Source organism: Gallus gallus, chromosome 4 (assembly GCF_016699485.2).
Source record: "Gallus gallus isolate bGalGal1 chromosome 4, bGalGal1.mat.broiler.GRCg7b, whole genome shotgun sequence".
Lineage (NCBI taxonomy): Eukaryota > Metazoa > Chordata > Aves > Galliformes > Phasianidae > Gallus > Gallus gallus.
In genome coordinates this window covers 62,418,078-62,430,910 of record NC_052535.1, presented here as the reverse complement: position 1 = coordinate 62,430,910, position 12,833 = coordinate 62,418,078, and the positions used below count along the sequence as shown (strand labels likewise).

The window sequence follows — 12,833 nt, the reverse complement described above, 5'->3', positions numbered from 1 at the left end:
AATGGGAAACAGGTCGGGATTTTAACTGAAACGCAGCCACAAGTGTAGTATCCCTAAATGAGGATATGGACATATTTGAAACTCAGTGAAAGGAAAACAGCAGAATATGAACATTAGAATTATGCATTACAGGAGTGATGGAATAATGCACACTGATAGAAGAAATACATCAGAAGTCTGAAGTGATTTGATTGCAACTTAAATACATTGAGTAGCAGAACCCTAATGAACTGAAACTCCAGGGAAGCAGGAAAATAGAGATACTTAACTATACTACCAACCATCTCTGCAGGGGTGACAACCTGATTGCAATTCACTGAGACAAGTCAGTGAGGCCGAAAAATCTGAAAACATAACCATAGGAGATTTCCACTACCTCAATGTAGATTAGTTACATTGTGATCAGAAAATGATCCTTTATTTTTGAATCTGAGACTGCTTCAGGCAACAAGTTAGCAATGACAAGATAAACCACTCTTGATTAGCTCTTTAACAGGAGGCAACTTAATGCTGCACAGAGAGCATATAAACCATTTTAGAAATCAAAGTGAAGGAAAGAAAAACACTTAGAGAAATACTCCTAAAAATGTGAAAATAAAGCCAGTGCAATAAATAACATCAAAAGGTAAGTTACTAAAAGCAAAATTTATCATTCAAAAAGCTGGCATTTTCTCATAAACCTCATTTTCTTTAGCTAGAAGCATACCATGAATGGTTACATTCTTAATTCTTCAACTGAGCAGAAGCATAAAGCTTTCCAGACATGTTCTAGGGCCAATAAACAGTTCTGAGCATAAAAGTAACACTCCAAGTAAGACCATTCTGGATCTACACGAGTTTGTATGCTCATGACAGACTAAATGCAGAGAGGCTTCTAGCCCACAGCCTTTTCTTTACACACGATTTTTTACATTCAAACTGAGACAGATGCTGAAAGACCATGGGACAATGAAAGAAGCCACCAAAATAAGGCAGCAACCCCCTCCCTGTTTCCTTTCCTCAATTCCTGAACAAAAATCACTTAAGATAAAAATCTGGTCTAGATAGACACTGCTTAAACTCTCCCAGCTCCTAATAGCTCCAGATCCTTTGACTGCCCACTGTTATTCAACCCCTATGGAAGCACGAGCAATAGTGGCATCCTCATTTCAATTCTCTATTATGAAACGTGAGGTAGGCTCAAGAGTTCTTCCACAGAAGTCTTCCCTTGAGGCTGGGCAAGAACTGAATGATTTTCCATCAAATTAGGTTGATCACAGAATCAACTGTTGAAAAATGTCTGCAAACTTTGCTTCCACTGTTGTTTTGATATATTAAAACTAGTTGCTACTTGTTTGGAGACTAACTCATAATACACCATACAGCTTGCCCAGCTAGTCATGCAACAAGAAGTTAAGAGATTCCATTTTGATTGAGCATTTGCTCAGATGCAAAAACCGTTCTCATCTCTTTCAAGACCTTTCACACAATAATGAGTAGGGAGCTCTAGTATGCTGCTTCACAAAGCTGAGGTCTCAAGAACTTAAAGAATGATACCTTAGCTTAATATGGATTGCTGATTCACCAACATTTGAAACGAGAGTATTGAACTAAATTTTGATACAATCAATGCTTAAGAAGTTCCAAGAAAAACAGAAGTAGGTGTGAGACTGAACAGAAAATCAATTGTTTAAGCCAAGTATATGTATGTGCACATGTACTAATGGAAATCTGCTCAGTCCAGGTTTCCACATAATGAGAATACATACAAAAATACACCATTGATTCAATTACTTTTATAGCAGCTTTTCACTTCAGTAATTGGTACTTTCATGATCAACTAGACTAGATTCAAGTTCTGCTTCATATCAACATCTGGAGTCTAAAAGTATCTTTCATAAAAACAAGGAGACTTTCTAAGGCTTGAAAATAACGTCTAACAAAATCTGTAATATAAAGTTAGCTCTCAAAAAATTATGATTCTGTAGCTCTGCAGGCACTTAAACATGTTAACTACGTCTATGAGCTTCCGGATGGTGAGAAGTTCTTCTGATTTAAGAGCTGCTATAGACAAAACAATTGCTTTTCCAAACAATACACCTGTCCAAGAATACATTGCTCCTGATGAATTGAAAGAGTTAGGGAATTCTCTAAACTAAATACTACCACCAAACTCTGAATTTAGTCATCAGACCTCTTAGGCTTTTCCTTTCCAGAGCAGATATATAAGACCTCAAGGGAACAGAAGTAATGCTTTGGAAAAAAAGGGAAGCCAGCTTGGAAAGCAGACTCTCCTAAAAAGACCGCTGTCCATCTTATAGTGGCCCCAGATCCAGCACACACTACAACATACAAAGCAGGGCTCAGAGCAAGATCTTGCAGCTTCTATTCATCTACATGGAGCGTTGCTGGGCTGAGAAGGTTTGAATATGCGCTACAGACACCAATTGTCTACTAGTTCAGTGTCAGGTAAATAAGAGTCAAAACAATATGAATTAATATAAATAAATCAAGCTGCAAGATCCCAAATTGCTACAAGAATGCAAGCCAGTTTAAATGCATTACTGTCACGAGGCTGACAGCAGTAATGACGCTTTTCCTGGTGTTCCATCTGGAACTGGGTGCTTTCGCCCACACAGTCACCATGTTTACTCAAACCCACCAGCTCTGTTTGCACAGCCTGTACCAAGGGACGCAGGGGAGATCTGAAAGAAAAGGGTGTGTCCCTTCAAGCGGGAAAGCAGCCTGGAAGTGCTCCAGGCAACTCACTGTACTTGAATGCTATGCTCAAGGCACCTTCAGTATCCATACTTCAGCAGAAAGCTGTATTACACTGCCACAATTACCACTCAGAAGTTGGGAATTATTTTAAAATATGTTCTGGGAGAAGTCTGTATTCAGAAGACTGGTCCAGTGACTTTTCTTAAAAGTGAGTGCTCCTCCTACTTAGCTAAGATATTTGCTAAGATATTTGGAAGAAGAATCCAGAACTGGAACCTAGCATATGAGGATCTGAAGGTACAGCCACCTGACCAGGAAGTTCTGTGTGTTCCCATGCCTTTCCCCGCTGTTTTACAGCAGTAGGAAAGGTGAAACTCACAGATGTAAGAGATAAGCACACACCAGCCGGCGACAAATCCTAGCTATAAAAGCAGCGCAAGTAAGCAGATGTATTTTATGAGTTGTGATTAAGTGCATGATCAAACAAAACCAAAGCTGCATCTCTGAATGGGCAGATCAGAATACCAACAAGCCTCTCGCTTGAATATTCTGGTACTTTCCATTGCTAGGAGTCAATCAGGCACTCATTCTTATCTCCATTAAGACAACATTCATGGCTAGAAGCAGCATGGAGTTTTCTTGGGGGGGGGGAGGGGTACAGTACACAACTGCAATGCATGGACACTTGTGTTCGGAGTTGTCACTGGCTTGGCTTTTGGGCTATTGCTACTATAAACAAAGCCACTGTACAGTTTTCCATGAGATGGATATTCAGTTGGCCCCTCTTTAAGAACTTCCGAGAATGATGAACTTTTTGCTTCCTGGTTAAATTAGCCCTCAACTTTTCACTGAAATATTCCTGGGTTTTCAAGGAGGTGGTCTATTTGTTTGTTTGTTTTTAAATCAGCTCCTGTACAATCAAGGATAAAGTTTCATGTCAAAAAGAAAGCAGGAAGCTAGAACTTAAGACAATATGCATTTATTATTATGGCACTCCCTAAGCAGGTCAAGGTCCAAATCCTGCTTGCTGAAAGATCTGATTGAACAGCTGAGCACAGACTACGCTGATGTCCACCAACCCCAACTCAGTGCTCCAACTTATTTGACTACATGTGGTTACATACACTGCTCACTTAGTCTAACACCTGCATCTTGGATAAACTGCTGATTTCTCCAGTGCTGTCACTTAAACTTTATACAGAAGCAGGTACAGGGCAGAAGTACAGAACAGCTACTGCAGCTGGGATTCTCACCACAAATTCAGGAGCAGGGAAGAGAATGGGGGGTGCTGCTGTGTGCTTCTTTAAAATATATATATATTTTGTGTGTGTGTATATATACACACACACACACGTATAGAAAAAATCTGTAGACTTGGGGATTATGTTTGATTAAGCAGACATTTTGTCTACTGCTAGTCTCCTCTTGACTAAAAAGGACAAGGCTTTCATAAAAAAGGCAGAAGCTCTCTGCAAGAGCAAGAACACCAGGCTGCAAAGGTGGTGGCTGAAATGCCAGACATAACTCTGGAGAAAAGAAAATAATTTTTGCCTCCTAACAGTGAGTCATGATAGACATGCTCAGCAAGTCAGAGCAGAGATGGCTTTAACCATTAACACTGAAATAACTCCTACACTAAACATTTGCCTTTTAAAATTAAGTTCTACTGCCAAATACACCTCAATGCACTAGGCACCATACACTGAAACTACTTTAGGGTACAGTGCTGACTTGAAATTTTTCATGCTCCTGAATTATTTCACAAAGCATCTGTGCCTGTGCCCCTGGGTTTGGTGTGAACACTGCCCAACATTTAATGGACACCACCAGTATTCTGGCAAGTAGTAAGATTGTGTCATCAGAATGTGACAGCTGAGGCCGCAGCAAAACTGATGAGCTCCTGTTCTTGTGTCCTTTTAGATCTTCACCTAAAGCTGGGAGCCAGTACAGCAGCTGGCTATATTTAACAACGATACACAACGCGAACTGGTTTACTGAGCATTTGGAACACTTCCAACATAATCTGTAGTGAAGTAAGATACAGTAAACCCAAAAGTATTATTTAGCTCTAGTGGATTATTCTGTGTAGCAAATCTATAACCCAATTAATTATCTGAATAAAGCTGATCAATACACCCCTTAATAACTGAAATAGCAGCATCCTTGCCATGCTACCCTTTTGCAGTACAGATTATTCAACAAGATGCTTAGGATTTCCCAAGTTAGCCAGGTCAGAAGTTTAATCAGCTCCCAGTTTTCACAGACTCAAAGATGCCCGCTGCACAGAAGTGGGCACTCATTCAGAGAAGACTACAGCCAGCCAAGGAGAGGTTTCACATACTCTGTAAGAAATTCTACCACTGAGTCAGGAACGCCCTCTTGCACAGCAGTAGCATCACAGCAAATTTTAATTCTGAAAATGCTGTTATTTGACAGTTAAAGAACAGTTGTTCCTATGCATTTTATTATATCCAGGGCTACTGATTATATCTATGTGAACAAAATCCAATAAAACTTCAAGAAATAGGTTAATAGAAATAACATTTTTGTAGCCAAATAGGGAACAACTCCAATGCAATGACTAGAAGTCCTAAAGGTGCAGTGGTTGCTGCAGATTTTCAGAAATATAGTAGCTGGATGCTACTATAAACTCTACCAATCTTAACAACTTAACTGGTTTTCACCTGCAATCTTGCCTAGCTGCCATCTGGAGTACATGGGCAACTCACAATCATTGTTGCCAACCCTCTAGTCTGAAGAGAGAGGAAAAATAAACAAAATCTAATGCATTGTTTTAATATCTTTAAAAAAATATATGCTTTCCCTGCAAAGGAAACTTTCTCACAATGAGATCAGTTCTACTGCTTGAGTTTTGTTTTTAAATTTTAATTATTTCATAGATTTCTTTTTTATCTTTTGGTCTCAGAACATACAAGATTGAATCCAACAAGGCCTGGCTCTGCAGAGCAAAGCACAGCGATCTACCTCTGTAGCACAGAGGAATTACACAAACAAGAAAAGTGCCACGCCAGTTTTGCAGAGCAGCTTGGAAAAAACAGCTTGATTGATGCAACACGTAGGCATGGGGGTGCAGCCTCACCGTGGCTGCCTGCGGCCCTGGAGCTCCTGGGCCAGGTGGGGAGAAGGGGAAACTGCGCTCCTGGGGAAGGCTGCCAGGACGGCTCTGTTTGTCTCGCCCACGCGTTGTGGGCTGGATTCAGACTTGTGGGCTGCCGAGCCTCTCGCTGCAGGGAAAGGGCTCCATGTGAGCACAGAGCGGTACGCTGCCGTGGAGGGCCCTGCATGCTCTGGGCATCAGCAGGACTCATTCCTACCTACAGCTTGTCCCATCAGTCCTTCAGACACCCCTCAGGAATGCTGCAATCTCACAGTAAATTATAACACGCTAAGATGCATGTCGTGTAAATCCATTATTATGAAACTTCTTGCTTAAAGTTAGGACCACATACAAATGCCGCTTACTATAGCTTTCATTTTGCTCTGTGTTACAGCCAAATCTCTACACTTCTACACTTGAAGAACTGTTTCAGCTTCCAAGTGCTAACCTTTGAAGCAGTTCTCCCCATTCAGCTATTTAGCTGACTCGACAGCTTCACAGAAGAGCAAAGATAATACCAGCTTCCACAAGAGAACAGGTACAAGCAGACCTCTACAGACACCCTGGAACTACAGCTTTACATGGCCCAGATCATCAGCTTTCATTTCAGCTTAAGCTTGATCAGAATCAGTGCAAGTGGCAGCGACAGAAGTGCTGCAGGCCTGGTGCACATCCATGCCTGCTGCTCCCAAGTGTGCAGGGGATGCTGGCCAGGTGCTGCTGCTGTGCTACAGAGGAACTCTAGTTATTTATTTTACAGCTGCACTCTACTTTTGTACTAAAACTAGGCCATAACCCTGGAGTAACTGACAGCCTAACAGCACTGCATGTTGAACAGGTGAAAACTGCCTTGTGCATCCTTGGTTGCTTGGTTCTTTTAGGAATTCAGCTCTGTCCTTTTTGCAAGGGTTGATCACACATTAACTTCTCCCCCTCCATCTGATGATCCACTGGTATGCACAAATCCACTCTCTGAAGCCTCTCAGACTTGGTGCCCTGCTTAAACTACTCAGTCTGCAAGACAGCAAGCCTCACATTTAACCCTTATTAGCTTTGACTTCACCAGTTTTATGAACCTGATGAAGGAAAGCCTGAATTACATACAAGCAGCAATAGCAGTGTGATTATTTAAAGGACATTGATCTCATCCAGTACACTTTTAGTACTGATTCTACAGCCGGAACTCCATTTGTTAGGAGGCAACTCTGCCTCCTCGATTTCAGCTTAGAGACAAAATACAACAATTTTCATAGTCAAATTTGTTACAGCATACTTTTTGTGAGAATGAGGAAAGAAAGCATGAAAAACATTCCTAAGGTACTTATATAAACTGAACTTGTACAACTGAATACTGCCCTGTGAGCACTGACCAACTTTCTCAGAATTATCTCAGTAAGTTTAAATTCGCAGGACAAAATTATGTTATCTGGTAAGCATGAAGTTCACCAAAGCCTACCAGCAACGTTGTCATTTCTAGACATCCATCTAGAAATCCACGAATTCACGGTATACCAACTCATTTCCAGCTCTGTTAGGATACTAAATGCACATCTTGTTGACATAAGTACTCTGGTAAAAGAAATCCCAGCATGCTGCATAATTCTGAACTCAGAGGAACTGCCTAGGCAGAGGGAAAAAAAAAAACAGAACAGAGAAACCCCAAACCACAGACACATACCCAGAGCTGAGTAATCCAAGAAAATAAATATGGGGAAAAGTCATGAAGCTTCTCCTGGTAGGAATATACGTCACCCTAATTGCAGAATCCTGAAAGAGAAAAAAAAGTTGAGCTAAAGAATTCAAAAGAGACCTCAGTTCCCTGGTGCTCCCATTTTCCATCTCTCTAATTTCAGGAGTGCTCTGTTCCTCCTACACCAGGTATTTGAGGACTTCCCTAGAACAGAAGGCAGTTTCTGTCTTGGTATTTTTTCCTTCAAATACACCATTGGGGTTTTATTTTCTGCAAGCCAAGCTGCACATACCAGAGGTGCTTTTACAAGTCATTTGGGTATAATACTGCTCACAAATATCAACTGTAAGCAATTAATGCTGCATTAGGAGCCTTCTCCAAAGAAAACTGCCTCACAAGAAGCAAGGATGGAATGAACCGCCATTTGGAATTCAGGCAGTTAATTTTCTGGAAAACTATATCCAAGACTTTAGAGTTGCAAAGGAGTGCTCACGACTGTACTGTTCTAAAAGATTTTTGAAAAGTTACTGAGGAATACCTGCCTGTCAGGTAGATACAAGAACAGCTGGGTGCACTAAGCTTCCCCAGGCTGGATTTCTTGTATCTGCAAATAAGTTCCTCCTCAAAGCAAGTAGGGCACTGGGCCACACGAAGGGGACAACCTTTATGCAGAAAGCTAAGGCTCAAATTTGCCAAGTGTTCAGAAATTATTTCCACTTCTCTGATCGTCCATATCACAAACTGATCAGTGGCATGGATCCTTTGTTTCTGACTATGTAAGAAGTCTACAGCTGGTCTATGTTTTTTCTAAAAGCAGAAAAGAGAAAAATCTTAATTCTCAACTAATCGCATGACATACTGTGGTCTACAAAGCAGGTCTAAAAATCAAGTCGTCAGTCAGACAAGTCTTCCACCTCAATACACACAGATCAGGTCCTTTATTCACCTTCTTCACAAATCACTACTATGGAGGACATCGGATGGGAAAGCTAGAACTAATCATCTTCATTATATTAAACTGTACTAAAACCTCCTGAATTGTTTTACACAGCATACTCCTCATCCAAACCAGAACCAAGATCAACTGCTTGCTTAAGCTCCCAGTTTCTAAAGTTCTAATTTTTAGCAGTTTATCACCCACCTTTGTTTAAACAGTTGCACAGAAACTGGTTTGTATTTCTCCCCCATCACGTCTCTGAATTCCAAGTTTGTGTGCCTATTAAGACCAAGAATTTATAGAGGCAGTTTTATTTTCTGTTGTTTGTTTCTTGGTTGTTCATTTTGTTTGTTTATCTGTTGGTGCTTACTCTAACAAGCCTGCTTAGCATCAGCTTCCATAAGCAGAAGAAAAACAGCAAACCTCAGTATTCAGGTTTATTTGTATGTCTGGTACTTGAACGTTTCTTCGTAAGAAATACATAATGGAAAAATATTTAAGCTCTTTGACAAAGCAATCACAAGTCTAATCACAGCCACAGATTCAGGTTACTTGCAGGAGAACTTGATTAATTAGATGCTCGTATCTGTCTTATTCTTTGATACAAGTGGGTAACTTTTACATTCTGGAAGGAGAACGTACCAGTTCTGGTACAGAACTGTGAGATACTACTTCTGTAAGTAACACCAACTGCACATATTGCTCTGGAATTAATACCTCCCATTTATTTAAATGGAAACTACAACAGATACAAAGATCACAGTAACACTAGTTACTGGCAAATTCTCAGCCACAAAACACTATTTTCAACATAGTCACCACCAGCAGCTATGCATTTTCACCAGCAATGAACAAGTACCTGCATGCCAAGCTCATAAAAAATCTGCACCAGAGGAGGTGCCCTACTGTCACTATCACTGCTGCTGAAATGCACCACTCACCGCCTCACTGTGCTCAGTCATTCACTGTTTGGTCTCCAGAAACATTCAGTGAGCATCAGTGAATGTCAGTGGATGTGATTTTGTGATTTTTTCTGCAGAGAGGAATCCAGTTCCACACCTCTGAATAATATGCAATACCGTGTCAGACGTCATGTTGTCAGACTGCCTCTCTGCTGCTATCTATCAGATGGCAACAAAATTTAATGCAATATTGGCGGGAAGGTTCAATATCTACTTCCATATCACCGACATCCAACTCTGACATTGTGGGTCAACATAATAAAATAGGAGGCATTACTTTTGGAGCAGCTCTCATCTATTTGCTAAGATTCCTGATAGGTTAAGCATCAAGTATATTATCTGTATGCAAATCGGAGATCAGTAAGTAAAGAGACTCCCTAGCTGACTACAGAAGAAGTTCTTATATTCCCAGCAAATACTGTCACAGCAGAGCCTGACTTGGACTTGGTTAACTGAAACTGGAGCACTAGCAACCATGAGGATCAACACTCCCCTAAACAAGAGCCCACACTTGCACAGAATCTCTCATGGCCTGGAGAGATTCATCTTGCACATACCCTGAAGGTCATTACATTCAAAATATTCAGTATTGGAGGGGAACCAAATGCCAGCTTGGAGAACATTCCTTGGATCTCGCCGCCAGACCTCTCTCAAATAGAGTCTGCCAACTTCTCGCATCTTTGCATCACATGAGCCACAGAGATCTGACAGCCCCCTTGTGCCATTCCACCTTGCTGCCAGGATGCACAGGGCCAGCTTGGATCCTGGAGAGCAAGCAGCTCCTCAGAACCTAAGGATGTACCTCAGGCAGCTGCACAAATGCAGCTGGGGGAACCAGAGTTGTCTGCCCAGGTGTGGCAGTAGCAGAGACAAAGAGCGCAGCTGCAGTAGCACAAGGAGAAAAACGTGGGGAAAAAGAAAAACACCATCACAAATTTCAGTTCCTATCCAGTCCTGACTGCCAGATTATAGTTCTATTTTAATATTCCAACACTGTAAAAAATCATACAACTATCTACAAACTAGTTCACTGAGTAGTTTCTTTAGTTGTGCCCCAGGAGCTGGCTCAAGTCTTGTCACAGCTTCAGTTCACTTCAGAAGATGAATTCAGATCCTTTGTGAAAAAGTTACTCAGAGCACGGCTGCAGAGATAACTTTTAGAAAAAAAAGAAAACAAAAAACCTAAACAGTGTATGAGAGTCACAAGACCACTTTCTGCTTACTACCTACCATTTTCAGAAAGAAACAAGATGTCAATGCTGTCACACTTATTTAGAGAGAATATATACAGAGAAATACCAGCCACTAGTTCCTTCTCCAGCCAGAAGGTGCTTGCAAACGTTTAGATACGAGTTATGTGCTTGAGTGGCAGCAACAATTTCCTACACAGAACAAATGCAAATAGACATCACCTGCTTACACCAACTAAAAACCTCATGGCAAAGCACAGAGCTAATTCACAACTGCAAGCCTGGGAGCCTAGGCTGGAGGACACAGGAGCATGCTTGCTTTTCAAACACCTGAATGCATTATCATAGTCTGAACTGAGGCAGGGTTGGCCTTTTAGGAAGGCACAAGGTGTGCAAGGATCATGCAAGTGCTGTTTTCTTCCATGAATCAAAGCCAATTGCCAGACAACAGCCAGTACTGTGCAATCACTTTGGATCCCATGCTCATTTAGATCATGACACGGGGGAAGGAACCTAGCAGTGCTCACCAACCGCTGGCCCACAAGCTGCTCTCTTTCACTCCCATTCGCTGAAGAAAGGACCAGTTTAGCAGCACGTTAGCCAGCTGTGATAAAGTTTTCTCCATTAATAAAATAAAAAGCCTAGGAAAAAGTTGTGCTACCGGTCCTACTCTTACAGCAGCAGAAAGCCAAGTGTAAGGACTGGAGGGATACAAACACAGGCACAAAACTAAAAGTAATTCCTCTCTTCACAGAATCACAGAATTGTAGAGGCTGGAAAGAACCTCTGGAGATCATTTAGTCCAGCCTCCCTCCTTGCTAAAGCAGCATCCCAGGAGTACATCACACAGGAAAGTATCCAGGTGGGTTTTGAATATCTCCAGAGAAGGAGACTCTCCAGCCTCTCTGTTACAGAACTTTGTCACCCTTCCTCCTCTGCCATTTCAGAGTAAGACTGGGAGACACTGAAAATAACATTCTGAGAAAAAATAATATATTAGGCAACCTAAGTAATTGTAATTTTAAGATGTTACTCTTGCACAACAACCCTGCAAAAGTTGCCCCTAGGATTTCGTTGGAAGGAATTTCTGATCTTATCAGAGACCCATATCTGACTGCCACATCCAGTCTTTCCTCCTGCATAACTGTTTCAGGAAGACAGGCTAAAAAACAGTGCAAAAACAAACAACTGAAAGAATGCACACAACACAGTGAAGCTAAAAGTAGAGGTTACAGCAAAGCTAAAAGTAAAGGTTAAGCCATGGCTGTCTGACCAAAATCCCCTGGATCACCAGCGGAGAGCAGTACCAAAGCACAGCACTGGCACCTGAACTGGGGTTTTTTAAGCCGCCACCAGCTTGCCTGTGCCCCACGTTGGCTTCATTCTCAAGCACTGGATGCTTGTTTGTAGGTTAGTTAGTCCTGCCTAGAGTCCAGCTCTTAGAACTGAGTATTGATTACAGTTTGATAATACATTAAAGTCAATAACTGTGCACTTTAAATAGTTAAATACCTTTTGGATTATTTCCCTTCTTTTCTCCATTTTAGGTATAGTCTCCCTCCCTTATGGATAAACTTACTCTATTTTCTTTACCGCCCTTAAAAGTTCAATTGATCTTTCCTTCTATTTATAAATCACAAATACCAATAGCTCCTATTTCAGTATTTTAACTTAGCTAAAGATAGCAACGGACAGGAAAAAAAAAAATGCTTTAACATGCAACAAAGATCACAGATCAAAGATCAGCTCAAATACTGAGAATACAAAACTGCAGTGACAAGCTGGAGCCCTATTATTATCTCAGACTCTCTATTTTAAGAGCTGCGACTTGATTGTTCTTCCCAAACTTTAACAGAAAATGGCACATTTTACTTGTTTTGCCAACACATCAACCAGCCTTCCAGGAAATAATGTGTCAGCAACATATGGAAACTACTTGCACGAGTTTTCTTTGGCATTTCTCCTGAAGCCTGGCATGGTTTAAGCATTAACTGTGGAAGCCACTAATACCTCTGTTTTAGCTGTTAAATTTAAAACATCAGGGGGAACATTAAATCAATGACAGTCTGTGATTACCATTTGATATAACTTACTAAACCTCCCTCACTAAGACTATCAGCTTCTAAATAATTTTTGTAAGTAAAAGGCTTATTTTGGTGTACAAATTATTTATGCACAAAGCTTCAGAAAGTACAAGTAATCTTACTACCCATTAAGTAGCAAACAATGAACAGTT

At 41.0% G+C, this 12,833-nt stretch overlaps 1 protein-coding gene across 11 annotated transcripts in view; it reads right to left on the bottom strand.

The window, feature by feature from the left end:
- Positions 1-12,833, bottom strand: part of MTUS1 (microtubule associated tumor suppressor 1) — a 111,832-nt gene that overhangs the window by 84,162 nt on the left and 14,837 nt on the right. For 3 of the 11 annotated variants that reach the window (XM_046940361.1, XM_015285555.4, XM_046940364.1), the window contains exon 2: positions 7,497-7,585. The exons of 6 other annotated variants lie outside the window; for them this stretch is intronic. The gene's annotated coding sequence lies outside the window, so the exon portion shown is untranslated. Of the gene's footprint in view, positions 1-7,496; positions 7,586-8,649; positions 8,725-12,833 lie in introns of all 11 variants that reach the window. 2 more of the 11 variants (XM_046940362.1, XM_046940363.1) reach the window with 1 other exon arrangement.